General features: G+C 39.4%; 1 protein-coding gene and 1 non-coding gene across 7 annotated transcripts in view; one reads left to right on the top strand and one right to left on the bottom strand.

Annotated features, from left to right (window-relative positions):
- The window catches only part of LOC145989899 (uncharacterized), a 267,058-nt gene that overhangs the window by 190,520 nt on the left and 59,239 nt on the right, over positions 1-17,299 (top strand). The gene's annotated exons all lie outside the window — the stretch shown is intronic.
- TRNAT-UGU (transfer RNA threonine (anticodon UGU)) lies at positions 1,041-1,112 on the bottom strand. The gene has a single exon. It is a non-coding gene; the product is annotated as a tRNA-Thr (tRNA).

Here is a 17,299-nt window from a genome sequence, read left to right as displayed (position 1 = left end):
CCCACCACACAATCATACTCGTTTTCTTTCATAATGCAGTTGTTGTTGTTCACTATAACACTACAGCAGACGAATGACAGCCCCCTTTTCAATGGATGAAAGTCGCAAAGAAATACCGCGAGACTTTAACCATGCACACAACAAATGAAAGGGGAAACAAAAACAAATCACATCCAAAAGCGGTCACTGCTCAATGCTCTGATGTTTCGGACTCAAGAGGGGAATATCCCTTTCGGACATAAATAAATGCCCTCTCTTGCCTTAAAATTCCCTTATATTTCGTAAAAAAAGAAAGACAAAATAAAATATGAAAGAAATGCTCGCTAATTCTGAGGATTTATCCAGAAATTTCTGTGAAAGGAGATGTAAGTGCTATCTAAGGGTAGTGTAAAAGAAAATCCTGCACCTGAAAGACCATAAACAGCCATTTCGTACGTTGTTCGAAGAGTGTTTAAACCACGGACTATGTAATTAATAATATTTTGTTCACATTTGACATGAGATTTGTAAAACTGGCTCAATATTCAGTTTTAATTAAACATTTTAATTTTTGAAAAAGTTATTGCACTTGTTAGCTCAATTACTACCAGCTGAGTTCAAATATAAACGAAAAACAGAAATATTAATATTTCCAATGTTTGTGCTCTCCTACAAGCGAAAAACAGAAACAAGCGTTTGTATATCTAATTTTCACGTTTCTCGCTCATTTTTAGATGTTTCTCCTTTTTCCCCTTCCTGTTAGTTTTTTGCTTCAGAATTCCCTGTTCCTGGAAAAAACCTCCTTGAAACACCACTGGCTCAAATTTCCTTTGCAGCCAACCATTCATTCATACCCGACAACGCTGGAGAACCCTCCTCTTGCAGGACCTGGGTCTCGCTCGCGCGTGTTCACGGTTAGCCAGTGAAGCCAACCCAAGCATAATGGTGCTAAATCTCGCACAAGTTTGGTTTGGTTTGAGTTGCTGTTTTAAGTCCACTTTATGCACGGTAAGGCTAATCGGGACTGGACCTACAGTTTAAAGTGGGATCCGAACCACTTGTGCCTCCACCGGGTATCGAACCCGGGACCCCTTGATTACAAGGCAATGACGCTACCACTGCGCCATGGAGGCCCATCGCACAAGTTTCAAATGTCGTTTGGAAGTTGGGGATATAAATTAAACAAGAGGGCCGCTGTTCGTGGTGGTTGAATTTTCTCAAACTTTTCACATATGACGTCGAACTCATCCCGTTGGTTGAACCATTCGAATTTATATTTATTTCTTGTTACAAATAAATATTAATAATATGTAGATCGAAGAACAATTTAGTAGTATGTAGCATAATTATGGAGTTTAAACGAGACCATGGATGTCCCGAAGGTGCAAGGGGAGGAAGCTCTTCCTGGAAAATGAATGTCAACCATAAAATAATATATTTCACACATATCATTTCATTTCAGTCACATCAAATTATGTTAATTATTGTAAGGGCGTTGCAGAAAAATGTTAACTTCAAATTGAATTTGTATCTTTTGAGGAGGCAACTTTATTATGGGGGAAATATACCTAGTTTACCCCCACCCCTGAAAAAATTACTATGCTTAATCCTCCCTGGTGGAAAGAAATACTGCGGACATCCATGAACAACACTTTTTGTAAACATAAGGTTTGCAACGCTGTTGTAAGCCTCTGGCCGGAAGGTTTACACACGTGGGTTTTGGCCCGCTCTTCCCCACCCAGAGAACGGGCCTTGCACCCAGATAGGGTAGGCACTGCTCGCTCGCGGTCAGAAATTTGTAAGGCAAAATTCAGAAGGCTTACAGCTTTCCACAAGCAGAAGGCGGGAGATCCCATGTGCCGCCTGGCGCTGAAGTGTTGCAATCTAACAAACATGATCTCGAACACTGGTGTCGACCCGATTTGAACTTGGAAGTTGTTTACGAATTTTTGCCAGATAATTACATACATTTTACTACAACTAATGAAGTGTAAGCCCGGCTTACACGGCTTACATGGACGCTCCGCGCCTGACTTTTACACATATTCACCATACACATTCAAGCACTTATCATAGTGTGATACCAGTTTGTTGTTACCGTCATTGTACTCGGTTGCTGCTAATGTTTTCAACCATGTAGTGACAGTCTGCTCCTCAGTCAGCAGTCGAGGGACCCATGTGACACAGAGATCGTGAAATTGCAGGAAAAGAATTATGCAGAATGTCAGCCTGAATTGCTTCATCTATCTTTGTCTTTGAGGCCTCTGCCACAAGCATGGGTTGTACACGTCTCTGCTTGGCTCAAACTAAGGGGGCATAGGTGGAGTATGCTGTGTGTTACAGTCAAATGTTCCTTCTTTCCGGAAAGCACTTTGTCATGGCTAATGAACTCAAAAATGCTGCAACCGAGTACAATGACAGTAGCAATTGGTATGGTGAATATGTGGAAAATTAGAGTAAGGCATGTAGTTTCTGTGCCATAATTTTTTTTGCCCGCATCATTTATTGTTTATGTTTTACACCAAAGTGTTTCTTTTTTTCTGGATGACCCTCGTAGTATCAAGATTTTTATCTAAATAATGACATAAAACTAGGGTTGCTGTACTTCTTAATTTAAAATCCAGGACACTGCTGACTGGATGCTTGTTGGAGAGCAGTGTGGGCTGGACCCGCCAAAGTCTGTATGTACAACATAAGTATTATGTGCAGGCCCATTATCATATTTTTTGCACTTCTTAATAAAAACTGACATTAACTTTCAAGTATTTCATTGACCTTGCAAATCCTTTTTGGTTCCATAATTAACTGTATCACAATGTCGATACTCTTATTTGAAAACTACAGAATGAACAGATAGACACCCAAGCACTGACTGTTTAAAGTAAGCAGCTTACTATACATTGGAAGATAATCTTAACTGAAATTCAGCACAGCCAGCAGATGGTGGTGAAAAGATCATATACCCCTGCAGCATTTTCTTGTAACTCAATAACTCTTTTATTAAAGAGAGAGAGCTGTTCAACGTACAGTTAGATTGTTTTCCAAAATGAACATTTTAAAATTATGCCCATCCATTTAAATAGAAATAATGTTCATGAAAGTATAGTCTTAATCATTTCTTATTTCCCACCAAATTCTGGGACATTTGTACATCCCGAAGAAACTATTAGGGACAAATGATATCATTCTGGGACTGTCCCAGATAATTCGGGACACACAAAATATCATCTTGGACCATTCTGTCCATGTGCTTGATGCTTTTTTTCTTCATTGCTTTTCTGATGAAGGTGTGTGAGTGCCAGGTGCATTTTTTATAGGCTGCTTTATATTTAGCGAAAGCGCACAGACCATAAGATGCATGTTTCCTAAGCTTTCAACAATGATGAGTAGCTTTTTAACAGCTATTGCAGGATACCAATACAAAAAAGCAAAGAGGCTAAAGTACACTTCGTGCTTGCACCCCTCTCTGTCAGATAACTGAGGAAATTCCAGTTTCAGCACATACTGGTGTTGGCAAGTTCATTTGCTATGGATAGGAAAATCATGCCAAGAGTACTTTCAGACAGTGTTGCTAGATGAATCTGGATAACATAAACAGCTGATTGTGAATGATGCTAGAATCACCAAAATCAGTAAGCAGTGATTTTTTTCACAAGTAATACATAATTATTATTATCATTTTATACAAAAATTGACAATTGAAATGCTAAGAAATGAATAATATTGAAGGCATATCTATCGTGTTAACACTTCAAGGAAAATTTAATTTTATAGCTAGTAAAAGTGCATCATTTTTATTTAATTGTACCCTTCCTCATGATAGTTAGATTTGTCGAGTCTGGCGAGTGAAAAGTCTGTTCAATACGTGGCATAGAAAACTAGAACTTCGAAGATGTCGGTCATTTAAGAGGTTCATTTTAAATGGCATTCCCCACTTTTAAAGAAAAGAACGAATTACTGCTTAATGAAGATCAGCTTCTGAAATTATTTGTGTGATATATCTTTAGAGATTGTCTTCTTCAATGACTTTGCCTCCGTGGCAGAGTGGTTAGCACAGCATGCTACAATGCGAAAGGTCCTGGGTTCACAATCCCGACCTGGGCATGGGTGTTCTTTGTGAGTGTCCCTTCATCAATTTCATCTTCATCTTCACGATTAGCCAAAAGTGGTAGAAATTTACTTTACTTTACTTAATCCTTCCTCTTCTACCTTGCGGTGTAGGAGTTTTCCAGTTGCTGCTCCTTACTTCCACAGCTCTCTCTACATCATCTTCCCACACTTTTCTAGGTGTTCCTCTTGGTCTTGTCCCCTGCATTTTCACTTCGTAGACCACTTTGGCTACGTGCATTCCAGCCATTCTCTTCACGTGACCAAACCATCTTAGTTTTCTCTGTTCTTCTTTCTCTAGTAAGGGAGAAAGTCTCAAAGAATTTCTTATGGTTTAATTTCTCACTCGATCTCTTCGTGTTGTTTCCTTCTATCTTACCGCACCAATCTCATTTCCATTGTCTGCAGTTTACTTTGGTGTTTTGATGTCAGTGTCTAGGACTCGCAGCTGTGCAGAATCGTGGGTATGTATATAGTGTTATACACTGGTGGTTTTGTTGACTTTATTTCCTTTTTATTGAGGAAGTTTCTCTTCAAGGCATTAAATAAGCATCCTGCTACTTGTATTCTGCTGTTAATTTCATTGTCTATTTTACCATCTTGCTGTAGTGATGCTCCCAGATATTTTAAGCTATTAACCTGTTATAATTCTTGATTTTCAAGGTATATTTTATGCTCTACCTCTTCTTTTGCTATTATCATGGTCTTCGTTTTATTGTTATTTATTCTCATCCCATATCTTAGGCGTTCTTTATTCCAGATTTTCATGTTGCAGATTTTTGTCAGAGCTTCGTAAATTAGGATATCGTCTGCATATGCAAAATGTGACAGTTGTACTGGCCTCATATTTTTGTATCCTAGCTGTAACTTTTTTACTTTTTTTGTTACATTATTTTATGACTTCATCCATCAGTATGATGAAATGGAGGGAACTAAGTTCCTTGTTTCAAACCTCGTGTTGTTTCAGTCTCTTCTGATTTAGCATTTCCAGTTCTAACATAGTGTGGCATTTTGTGTACAATATGTGTATATGCCTTGTAGCACATCTTCCTCTAGCAGGGGCGCCGACTTGTCAAAATTATTGGGGGGGCTCTGATCACTGAAATAAATTTATGAATGACTCCCTCCCTCCCTTTTTTAAGTTTTGACCTCAGTGTTTGGAATCTCGTAAAAGCCCATGAATTCCTTAAAAATATTAAAATTTTTATTTACAGTTCGAATGCAAAATGTCAATTGTTCACGAATGGATATGTCACAAGTTTTGTCAACCATAATAGCAAAATATTCCCGACTTTTAATATCTGCTACCACGGGGCGCAAAACAGATCTCCCTAATATATCAATGATCTCGTTCTGAATGTCATGTGAGAGATATTTGTAGCCCGAACGTCCCATCCACTACCCTAGTTCATGCACATCGTCTTTTGAAACTCTTTTTTAGTAAAAATTTTAACAATACTCATAATTATATACTTAATATATAGTAATAAGTCATGTGTTTTGCTGTCTAAGGTCATAGCCCCCCCCCCCCCCCAAAGTTGATGGTCTAGAACATTTCAAATGTGTATTTAAAGTTAAGTTCATGTGGCACAATTCAGAGTAAACTTTACAAGAGAAGCAAATAATATATTAGATCCTCTTAAGCAAAATTATTTGGGGGGCTCTGGCCACATCGTTACCATTGGGGGGCTCGAGCCCCCCCAAGCCCCATGGAGTCGGCGCCTATGTCCTCTAGTCCTCTTTGCTTTAGGATTGCCCAGATCTTTGCCCTAGGTATGGTGTCAATGGCTTTTTCTAGATCTATGAAAGCCATGTGTACTGTTTATTCAAATTCTATAGCTTTCTTGCTAATTTGACGTATGCTGAAAATGAGATCCTGTGTGCTTCTTCCAGGACGGAATCCATGTTGTGCCTCGTCTAGATTGCGTTCAATTATACTTCTTAAACGTGATTCCAGTATTCGAGCATAAATTTTCCCTGGGACACTGAGTAAGGAAATCCCTCTGTGGTTTTCACATTTTCTATTGTCTCCTTTTTTATATATTGGTATTATGATAGTGACTTGCCAATCCTCTGGTAACACTGTTAAGCCTTGTTTCCATGTTAATAAAACATTGAAATGCTGACCAAGGCAAACTTTTATAGTATAAAAATATACATAAAAACGTAACGTTTCCACCCTCTAACAGGATCTTCTTCAGAGGAAACTTCACAACAATTTGTTGAGGGTGGAAACATTACGTTTTTATGTATATTTTTATACTATAAAAGTTTGCCTTGGTGAGCATTTTAATGTTTTATCAATCCTCTGGTATTCTAATCTCCTTCCATGCCAGGTTGATTACTTGGAGCAGCATTTGTTTACCTTCAATTCCTATGTATCTCAACATTTCTGGTGTTATCTAATCACGGCCTGCTGACTTCAGCAGTCAGCAGTAGCAGAAATGTGAAGTAAAATAAACAGGGTGGCTACTCACCGGAAATTATGCGTGAATTCTGCTTGAATTTTTCTCCGTAGATGTGAAAAATTGCAACTTTTATTAATCCAAATCCTATTGAATTTATACATATTGATAAATGCCCTGAGGCGAGATTTTCACAGTTGAGATTTTATTTTTATTGAGGAAGGAAAATAATGTGTGAAAAATAAAACAGAATTCTCTCGATCTGTTACTTAGTTACTGTCCTTTGTAGAACAATCTGACAGATGGAAGATTATTGCAAGATAAGATTTCTTGAAGATGATTAGGTAGATTTGAGTTTGAAATTCTTACTCAATTAACAATTTTTCGCAGGTTAGAATATATACCGTAACATTTGTGACTTGTGTTTGTGAAATGGAAAATGTAAACTAAGGACCTCAAATTAAATGTTTTAAATATACTGTTTAATTAAATTAAATTATAATTTTTGGATACACTGGAATCACACAGACACTTCATATTGTTACTATATTTGTGTGTGCATATCAGTGGCGCAACTACAGTGGGGCAGGGGGGGCATTGCTCCCCCCAACATTGAATGGAAATCAATTCTAAGGAGGGCAAGGGGGCAAACATTGATGGCCAAGGGCAGAGAGGGGCAATTACCTCACTCGATTTCAAATTTTATGCAAATAAAAATATATTTCATATTTCTTAGTCTCGTCAAGTTCAGAACTGTAGCTAGTGAGCTGCGGGAGTCGGCCCTGGCCACCGAACAATATAAATGATAAAAAGTTGTAAAAGAGAGAATGCCATGGTACCTCGTGAAATTATTTGCGCCCTATTAAATCAATATTGTTTTCAGTTTGCCAAAAAATGGATTAAAAATTTTCTTGTTCGCTTCACTCGCAATATGATAGTTTTCTGTAATGCACTGTAAACTACCAGAGAGAGAGAAATAAGACTTCTCTTAATGGATTTTGTCTTAAATGCATGAACAATTGTTGGGAGGAAAAGGAGCGTGCACATTTGAGAGGCAATTTATATAATTATTGCTGTTCATTTGTTATGAGGTGGATGCATTGATTACGTAATGAATATAAATAATAGACCTATATGCTGTATACAGGGTGTCTCAAAAGTAATTGTGCAAACTGACACAGGTGAAAGTACACGATAATAGAAGCAAAAAAGTCTCAGTAAACATGGGTCTGCAAACGAGCCATTTTCGAGATAATCGCGAATGTGTGATTACAAGCCGCCACTGACTTCATTGTTTGTAAACATCGTCCTAGTTGGTAAAATTAATAATGTGTGTGAATATGTGGTTACAAGCCATCACCGATTGAATTTTGTAAACATTGAGTGCTTTACTCCTTGCACGTTCCGAGGTTTGCTCTTTGTTTACAAAACAGAACATTTCCGAGAGGTGCGTTGTAATCGTACTGTGGGAGTCACGTCAGTTGTGCTGTACTGTGTAGTGCAAATGGAACCTTACAGCAACAAAAAGTACATTTTACCAACTAGGACGATGTTTACAAACACTGAAGTCGGTGGCGGCTTGTAATCACACATTCGCAATTATCTCAAACGGCTCATTTGCAGACCCATGTTTACTGAGACTTTTTGCTTCTATTATCGTGTACTTTCACCTGTGTCAGTTTGCGCTATTACTTTTGAGACAACCCTGTGTCTCAATATATATATATAATTTGAATACCTACACAATTTAGTGTTGGCATGTATTTGTATATTATTTTACATCACTCCATTTTGAATATGTGTGAAACATATGTTGTACATGAAAGTTATACATGTTATATGTACAAAAAGAATAATATTCAAAATGCATTTATCATGCATTTTCTGCCATTCAAAAATACAGTTTGTGTACTTGTTTTCCATTATTAATTAATGTGAAATTGAACGTTTTTTTTTCAAAAAAAATGTTTATAATGGTTTGTTCCAACAAAAATGCTTTAACACCGACTTCTACCCCATTTTTGTGTAATTTACGAGAATGATAACGTCTTTGACACTACCACTACTACTACTAATAATAATAATAATAATAATAGTCATAATAATGTCATTATTACTATTATTGGTACGTTTATCCTGGTACTTGCCCCCCCCCCCTCCCCCTTGACAAAAGTTCGTGATTGCGCCTCTGGTGCATGTGTGTGGGTGTTGAGAGGCGGTAATACGTGTGACGTGGGAGCAGGATTTGATGAGACTGCACGCGGTAATTAACAGGAAGCGGCTTCGCGGCGACTCACCTTCAAAAAGGTTTAAGACCCGCTCTTCACGTTACAAGTTGTATACTTCCTTTCTTTGTGTCGTACTTCCGGCACAATGACGCAAGAGTTTACGAGCGACGAGTGCGAGAAGCACGAGACAAATAGGGAAGGAGCCCTGAAAACAAAGAAACTCACGTACGTCGCACAACACGCACAATAAGTTTCACAAGGGTTCAACAGTGAATAGCAGTACCTGCCTTCTTCGCTGTAAAAGTAAAAATTGCTACAATATTCTTCCAATGTAATTTTTCCTTCTCGTTTCTATTATTACTATTATATCTGTTATTCAAAAAGTCGTGCCAAAAGACTGTAGACTTATGTCCAATTCTCTCGTTTAGTTAAATCATGGATTATTTTGTAACCAATTATATATATTTCGCAATTCTTGCAATTTAGAATGCAGCAACAGAAATTAAGATTCCACACAATTTTAATTAACAAGTTCAAATGTATTCTTGATTGCTATTCAGTACATCATTCATTTAATACAAACATACCCAAAGTGTAGCTACTATGAGTAATTTAACAACACACATTCCTCATCAACAATTCGAGCGTCCGGCGCTCCATTTAACGTATCGCATAGTTTTCCCCATTCAATTTTAACAATCAAGTGCAAACTATCAAGTGCACGTCCACTTAAACAATCTTATATCTTTTTGTCAACTGACTCTACAATAACAATAATTCGTACCGAGGTTCTACCTCTCTAAAACAACGCACATTGCGTGCTTGGATAACGACGTACGACTCGTCTTTACTCAATCGAACACACGGGCCAAAACGACCCTTATTTTACTTTACTCGTTATACTTTACTTTTTGTGTTCCCCATTTTCTAAATGCATCGTTAGTGCTACCTCAATGCGGACATGTCTATTATCGGGATACGAGAAAGGACAAACCAAAAGGAACAGAAGGGATCGTAGTTATTCTATGTCTTTGCGTTATTTATTTCTTTGGTTCAAGCGCAAATGCGCCCACATTTGACGTCTCACGAGAAAAAGTCTAATTTGACCTGGAACCACAAGTTCGTTGCACAATTCAAAATCCAATTTCGCCCCCAACAGACGTTTTACTCAAAAAGGTTCATAAACAATGGCCACGCACAGTTTCAGTAATTATTACGAACGCCGATTTACAAAAAGGCCTGGTTCGCGTAATTTATGCTGAGTCCACTCTAGTTTTATATTCTATGCTTCGATTTGCTTGTTTTTGCCCTTGCCGTTGTGCGACAACAAAAATATACACTAGGTTGTAACGCTACGAAAAGTTCTCCTCACAAAAGGGCAAATACACGAGGGCCAATCACTGATGCAAATATGAATAAAAAAAAAGTGTATATGTGTTCACATTGCCATATTCACGGTCAAGAGATTATTGTACATACCTCCCCACGAGTGTCAAATCACGTAAGTTGCATGGCCTTCCTTCCGCTAAAGTCTCTATGCTCGTTTCTTCACCTTCTCCCCAATTAGCGGTCGGCGTGGCAGACGTCAATTTTACAAGTCGTGGATCGGTGCACTCTTGCCGGCGTGGACTAGATGATACGAGTCGCAACGGAATGGAGCCGTTCGGAGTGGGCGTGCTATGTAGAAAGGCTGAGGGCGAACTGAATTGCCTGGTGCAGCGGGATTTCCGAGCAGGCATAAGCTGCAAAAATTCACCGCCAGGGGCAGCACCAGAAAGAGCAATCGAGAGGCAAAAATGCCCTCGATGGCTAAAAATTGGACTAGCAATTTTTAATTACGTAAGGTTGGGCACTCGCAAAAGGGACAAACGTTACAAATACCCCCAACAAGCGAAAAACAAAACCCCCCTTAACCTAAAAAGGCAATGCATTGTTCCCAAGAATATAAACGCGCCAATATAAGCCCATCATAGGTCAACCACCTTCACCATGTCCAAAACACAATCAGCTAGTAACACAAACCCCCAAAATTTATCAATACACCATAATGTCATACACAGAATCAAAACACAGATCAGAGATTAACTCTGATAAATTTCAAAGAGCATATTAAGTGTCTATATAAAAGCACTGCTGTTGTCGTTGATCACATAGTTCAGAGGAGATCGTGTACGCCTCCCGGTCGATACACCTAGATTCCTTGCAATATGGACACTGGTTGAAGAAAAACAATCACACCACTGAATTATGTCACCCACATGGTCGTTCCAGATGTGTATATGCATCATAAGGCTACGCTGAGTGTAATAGAAGTTGTTAAACATAGTCAATTCCCAAAACGCATGCGTAGCATATTCCATCCTCGCAGAAGTAAAAACATAGAAAAAGAAAAAAAACAAGAATCAAAAACGAGAAAAGTGAGAAGGAAGATGTAAGAAATAGGAAAGGAGAGGAGGACAATTACTACGAGAAGGAACAGGAAGGTAGCACTATTACAAAAGATGCCAAAAATGAGGGAGAACCATAGGATGCATGACATAAACAGTTTCAAATTTCAATAAAGCATAATCAGCAATATTAATAAATAACCCAACAAGGGTATGTACAAAACAACCCATAATTACAAAAAGACTGATCTTTAAAAAATATTAATATATGAATATAAATAATGCACTTGCAACTATACAAAAAAAACATAATATATATACACTGGCAAAGTAAGGAGAAGGAGCAGGAATTACGCTGGAAGAAATAAGCATTACCATTTAATAATGTCAAAAAAATCATGAGCCGTTGTCAGGGGAAGACTGAAGCGTAACTGCAACCTCAGTATCCGATAAATCAACCGGTTGGGGGTCAACATCCATACCCCGAATGATGTATGGCTTGACGTGAGAGACATGGACCTTTCGGATCATTTGCTGGGTATCTGGGTCAACCAACATGACGGTAACCTGACCCAGCATTTTAAACACCTGAGCCGGACCCGACCAACGCTCCTGAAGTTTAGAAGATATACGGAGCAAGGCATTGCTATGGGGAAAGGTACGGTAAAGTACCATATCTCCTGGTTTCAGCGAAACCTGGGATCTGGAGGGGTCGTATTTAAGTTGGCGAGAGCGCCAAGACTTTAATAGATGTTGATAAGCTTCACCCCAGCGATGTGCCCGCTCCGGCGAAGGAGGAGCAGCCAATTCAGAGTCAGTTTGTAACTCCCAAAAAAAATTCATCGGGCCGTCTATGTCTCGACCAAAAATAATTTTAGATGGAGACGTATGAGTGCTATCATGCTGGGCGGTATTGAAGGCAAAAGCTATGCTTTCCAGATGAGTGTCCCATTTGGAGTTATCCTTAGAATGGTAACAAATTAACGAAGCCTTAAGGTTCCGTATGAATCTCTCCGCTAAGGAAGGATTGGGATAATAAGCACTAGTGTAAATATGGCGAATATTTGACTCAAATAGAAAATTATTAAAGAGGTTAGAACGAAAATAAGAGGCATTGTCCGAAACCAACTCACATGGAGCACCAAACATTAAAAACAAGGTGCGTAGCTTGTCAATAATATGATGGGATGTAGCCGACCGAAGCGGAAACAAGGACACCCACTTGGAAAAGGCATCCACCACCACCAAGATATACACATTACCCTTAGTGGAACGAACAAGAGGACCAACCAAATCGATATATAAACGTCGCCAAGGGTGTCGTATAACCTCAGAAGACAATAAGCCAGGAGGCTTACGGATAGCAAGTTTGGCCCTCTGACAAATGTCACAAGAACGGACATAATGCCGGATATCTGAGAGATAAGTAGGCCACCAGAAAAGCGTCGCTATTTTCTTGATGGTTTTATTGACGCCCAAATGCGCACCACCGACAGGGGTGTCGTGATAATAACGACATATTAAATGTCTAAGCACTTGAGGAACAACAACTAGAGAAGAAGTAGAACGAGGCGGCTGCCAAATCAACAGATCCTGATGTAAATGATAATGTTTAACCTGCTGATTATTCTTCAAATGCGTAATAATAGGTGACAAGTCTGAATCCTGGCTTTGAAGAACCGCAATATCTGATTTATTGAAAGGAATGATATTGAATTTTGGAGCCGCACAAGCCAAACTGGTACAAGGCGGAGACGTCACCGCAAAATCGTCTGAAGAATGCATGCGGGAAAGACAGTCGGCCACCGGATTTTTAGCGGAACCAATGTGTTCCACATGGTAAGAGAAACGAGACAAATACAAAAGCCATCGACCAAACTTACCAAATTGTTCAGGGTGTTTTAAAAGCCAAGACAATGCCTGATTATCTGTTTGGAGAACAAAATGTTTAGAGGTTAAATATGTTTCAAATTTCTTGAATCCAAACACCACCGCGCAACACTCCGCTTCATATATAGATTGCTTACGCTCCAAGGGTGTACGCTTCCTCGAGGCAAACGCAATAGGACGCAATGAGCCATCCAGTTCTCGTTGGTTTAAGGTAGCGCCTAGTGCTAAACTTGAGGCATCCGTTTGAAGTACAAACTCCTTTGTAAAATCTGGCAAGGCCAGAACCGTATGTTCAATGAATGCGGCTTTCAAATTATCAAACCGAATTTGATCATCGGGAGTCCATACAAAGGTAGCGTCTTTCTTCCGTTTATCTGTTAAAAAGGACGTGCGATCAGCGAATTGGGGAAGAAACCGGGAATAATACGAGAGTAAGCCCATGACCTGGGAAACACCCTTCTGGTTCTTAGGAGCGGGAATATCTTGGATAGCTGAAATCCGATCCGGATCCATAACCATCTGGCCTTTACGAATGATATAACCGAGATACTTAATCTCCGACGCCATCCAAATAGATTTATCCGGATTGACAGTAAGACCAGCCGATCGCAAAACCTGAAGGACCTCTCTAAGATGTTCCATATGGGACGACTCATCGGGTGAATATATCAATAAATCATCTGCATAGGTCAAAAGGAACTTGTATTTAAACTTTCCCAATACCTCATCGAGAACCCTTGACAATATCTGAGTTCCAAGATCGATTCCAAACGGAACGCGAGTATACCGATACTGGCCAAAGGAAGTGACAAATGCTGTCAAGTCTTTACTTCTGTCATCTAACCGTATCTGATGGAACGACTGGCAGAGATCCAAACAAGAGAATACTGCCGCTGATTGTAGATGTTGAAACAATAAGTCTATGCGCGGTTGTGGAAATTGATCATACGCTATCAGCCGGTTAAGGTTCTTATATGAGCATACCAGACGGTGTGTACCGTTCTTTTTGGGAACCAGAAAGGCCGGGCTGGAGTAAGCTGACCGACAGGGCTCTATAATGTGCTGAGCCTGCAACTCTTCAATCTGTTTCCTCATTATGTCAGTTTGAACAGGATTAAGTTGGAAGGGTTTTGATCGAAAGGGGATGTCTGACACAACAGGTATCGAAACCGGTTCCAAAGTGCAAGTACCAACCTTTTCCGTAACCACATCCTGAAATTGAAGTAACAATGATTGTAAGGGTTGGTTATCGAAGTGAACGGGAAGGGGATCGGTAATAACGGACACATGAGAAGTTTCTGGCGAACTCGAGGAGGAACCAGGGAGGGCCTCAGAGATATGTAGCTGGGTAGGTTCAAGGAAAGCAATAGGTACACCCTCCTGATGAAAGGGAAAGGATAAAAGTTTCGTCTCAAAAGAAATGGTCGCTTTGGTATGGACCAAAAAATCCGTGCCCAAAATTAATGAAAAGGGGAGAGCTTCCGACACCCAAAAGCGCCATTTCCAAGTGAGTCGGTCAAGTCGCAAAGGTAGGTAACAAAAGGAGGATAAAAAAAATGAATGGTTAGTAACATCTCGCAATTCGATGGATTGGTCAGAAAAAATAGGAAAGGAACCTTTAAGAGTATGTAACAAAGAAGAAGAAATTATAGATACCGAAGAAGCGGTATCAAGTAATGCCAAAACGGGAGAATGATTAAGAAGCACCCGCAGTGTGGGTGTCGGGTGACCTTCCAACAAAAAGGGATATTCGGCATGCAGTGAAAAGGGAGGGGTATCCACCTGTGTTGTACCGAAAGCCAAAGGTAAATTGGAATCCTGCCCCAACCTAGTTGATGACGCTACCGCTGGCATGCAGGATGGAATAGAAACTGGTTGATGGGGCGAAATGTCTGGAACTGAAGAATCGTCTACCGAAGGCACATGTTCCAAAATGTCCACATTGTCCGGTTTGCGTTGGAGATTCCACTTCAATTCCGGCTGCCAAATGTTTTGGGCCATAAGAAGTAAATCCCCAATAGTTTGTGGACGGGAATGCCCCAAAAGTAATGCACGCGCTGGAAAATTTATACCCTCTATAATCGTCCCTAATAATTGTGACTCCGACCATTCTACCGGGAGAATTTGATAAGCGTCATAGATGTCGCGAACGAATGAGTACAAACTCTCACCGGGTTGCTGCACCCGATGTAAAACCTCATTCTGAAATGGCAACAATAAAGAATGTGGAATCAACCGATTCCATATCATTAACTTGAATAAATTCCAAGGCAACTTTTGTAAAAGGCCTTCCAGCCAAATCTCTTTAAGGGGAGTCAAGGTGTACTGCAAGGCCCATAGCAAAACTGACTCAATGTCAAGCAATTCCAAGGTAACTATCTTATGAAGTCGGAGAAAAAAGGTAAATAAAAGAGGGATATCTAGGCCATGTAACACTGGTAGATCTTGAAAAAGAAATTTGAAGGCATTGAAGCGTACAAGGTCGCGCACGGGCGTTTGTGGCTGAGGTAACAGGAGACCACTTACAAAATCCAATGTTGAAGGGGAGGGTGGAGGTAAAGGGGACGGAGCATAGGGAGGAGGAATATCGAATGTCATATTGCTATCACAAAAGAACAAGGAAATCCTTAAATTTGTAAACACCCGGTACAAGTGAAAAGTAAGAAAAGCCAAACACTAATTAAAAAAAAGGGCAAGGATTAATTGAGGGGCTACCAAAACCAAAGAAATGGCAAAAGCTGTAAATGGGGAAAAAAAATACACGAAAGAAAAAAAGGGGGGTGAAAAAAATTTTCGGGGCAATTATTACTAAAAAAAAAATAAAGTGAATTGATGGATGAAAAGAAACCAAAACTTTGCTGCCAAAGTTTGTATAAAAGGACAAAAGAAAAAAAAGGGGGGGAATTAATGGGAGGGGAAAAAAATTTTCATTTCAATTATAACAAAAAGGTATAATATTGATTGATCGGAACGAAAAAAAACCAATGCTCTGGTACCAAAATTTGTGACGTGGGAGCAGGATTTGATGAGACTGTACGCGGTAATTAACAGGAAGCGGCTTCGCGGCGACTCACCTTCAAAAAGGTTTAAGACCCGCTCTTCACGTTACAAGTTGTATACTTCCTTTCTTTGTGTCGTACTTCCGGCACAATGACGCAAGAGTTTACGAGCGACGAGTGCGAGAAGCACGAGACAAATAGGGAAGGAGCCCTGAAAACAAAGAAACTCACGTACGTCGCACAACACGCACAATAAGTTTCACAAGGGTTCAACAGTGAATAGCAGTACCTGCCTTCTTCGCTGTAAAAGTAAAAATTGCTACAATATTCTTCCAATGTAATTTTTCCTTCTCGTTTCTATTATTACTATTATATCTGTTATTCAAAAAGTCGTGCCAAAAGACTGTAGACTTATCTCCAATTCTCTCGTTTAGTTAAATCATGGATTATTTTGTAACCAATTATATATATTTCGCAATTCTTGCAATTTAGAATGCAGCAACAGAAATTAAGATTCCACACAATTTTAATTAACAAGTTCAAATGTATTCTTGATTGCTATTCAGTACATCATTCATTTAATACAAACATACCCAAAGTGTAGCTACTATGAATAATTTAACAACACACATTCCTCATCAACAATTCGAGCGTCCGGCGCTCCATTTAACGTATCGCATAGTTTTCCCCATTCAATTTTAACAATCAAGTGCAAACTATCAAGTGCACGTCCACTTAAACAATCTTATATCTTTTTGTCAACTGACTCTACAATAACAATAATTCGTACCGAGGTTCTACCTCTCTAAAACAACGCACATTGCGTGCTTGGATAACGACGTACGACTCGTCTTTACTCAATCGAACACACGGGCCAAAACGACCCTTATTTTACTTTACTCGTTATACTTTACTTTTTGTGTTCCCCATTTTCTAAATGCATCGTTAGTGCTACCTCAATGCGGACATGTCTATTATCGGGATACGAGAAAGGACAAACCAAAAGGAACAGAAGGGATCGTAGTTATTCTATGTCTTTGCGTTATTTATTTCTTTGGTTCAAGCGCAAATGCGCCCACATTTGACGTCTCACGAGAAAAAGTCTAATTTGACCTGGAACCACAAGTTCGTTGCACAATTCAAAATCCAATTTCGCCCCCAACAGACGTTTTACTCAAAAAGGTTCATAAACAATGGCCACGCACAGTTTCAGTAATTATTACGAACGCCGATTTACAAAAAGGCCTGGTTCGCGTAATTTATGCTGAGTCCACTCTAGTTTTATATTCTATGCTTCGATTTGC

Source organism: Lepisma saccharinum, chromosome 7 (genome assembly GCF_977018435.1).
Source record: "Lepisma saccharinum chromosome 7, izLepSacc3.1, whole genome shotgun sequence".
Classification (NCBI taxonomy): Eukaryota; Metazoa; Arthropoda; class Insecta; order Zygentoma; family Lepismatidae; genus Lepisma; species Lepisma saccharinum.
Note: the sequence above shows the minus strand (reverse complement) of the source record. Positions and strands in the feature narration are given on the sequence as shown.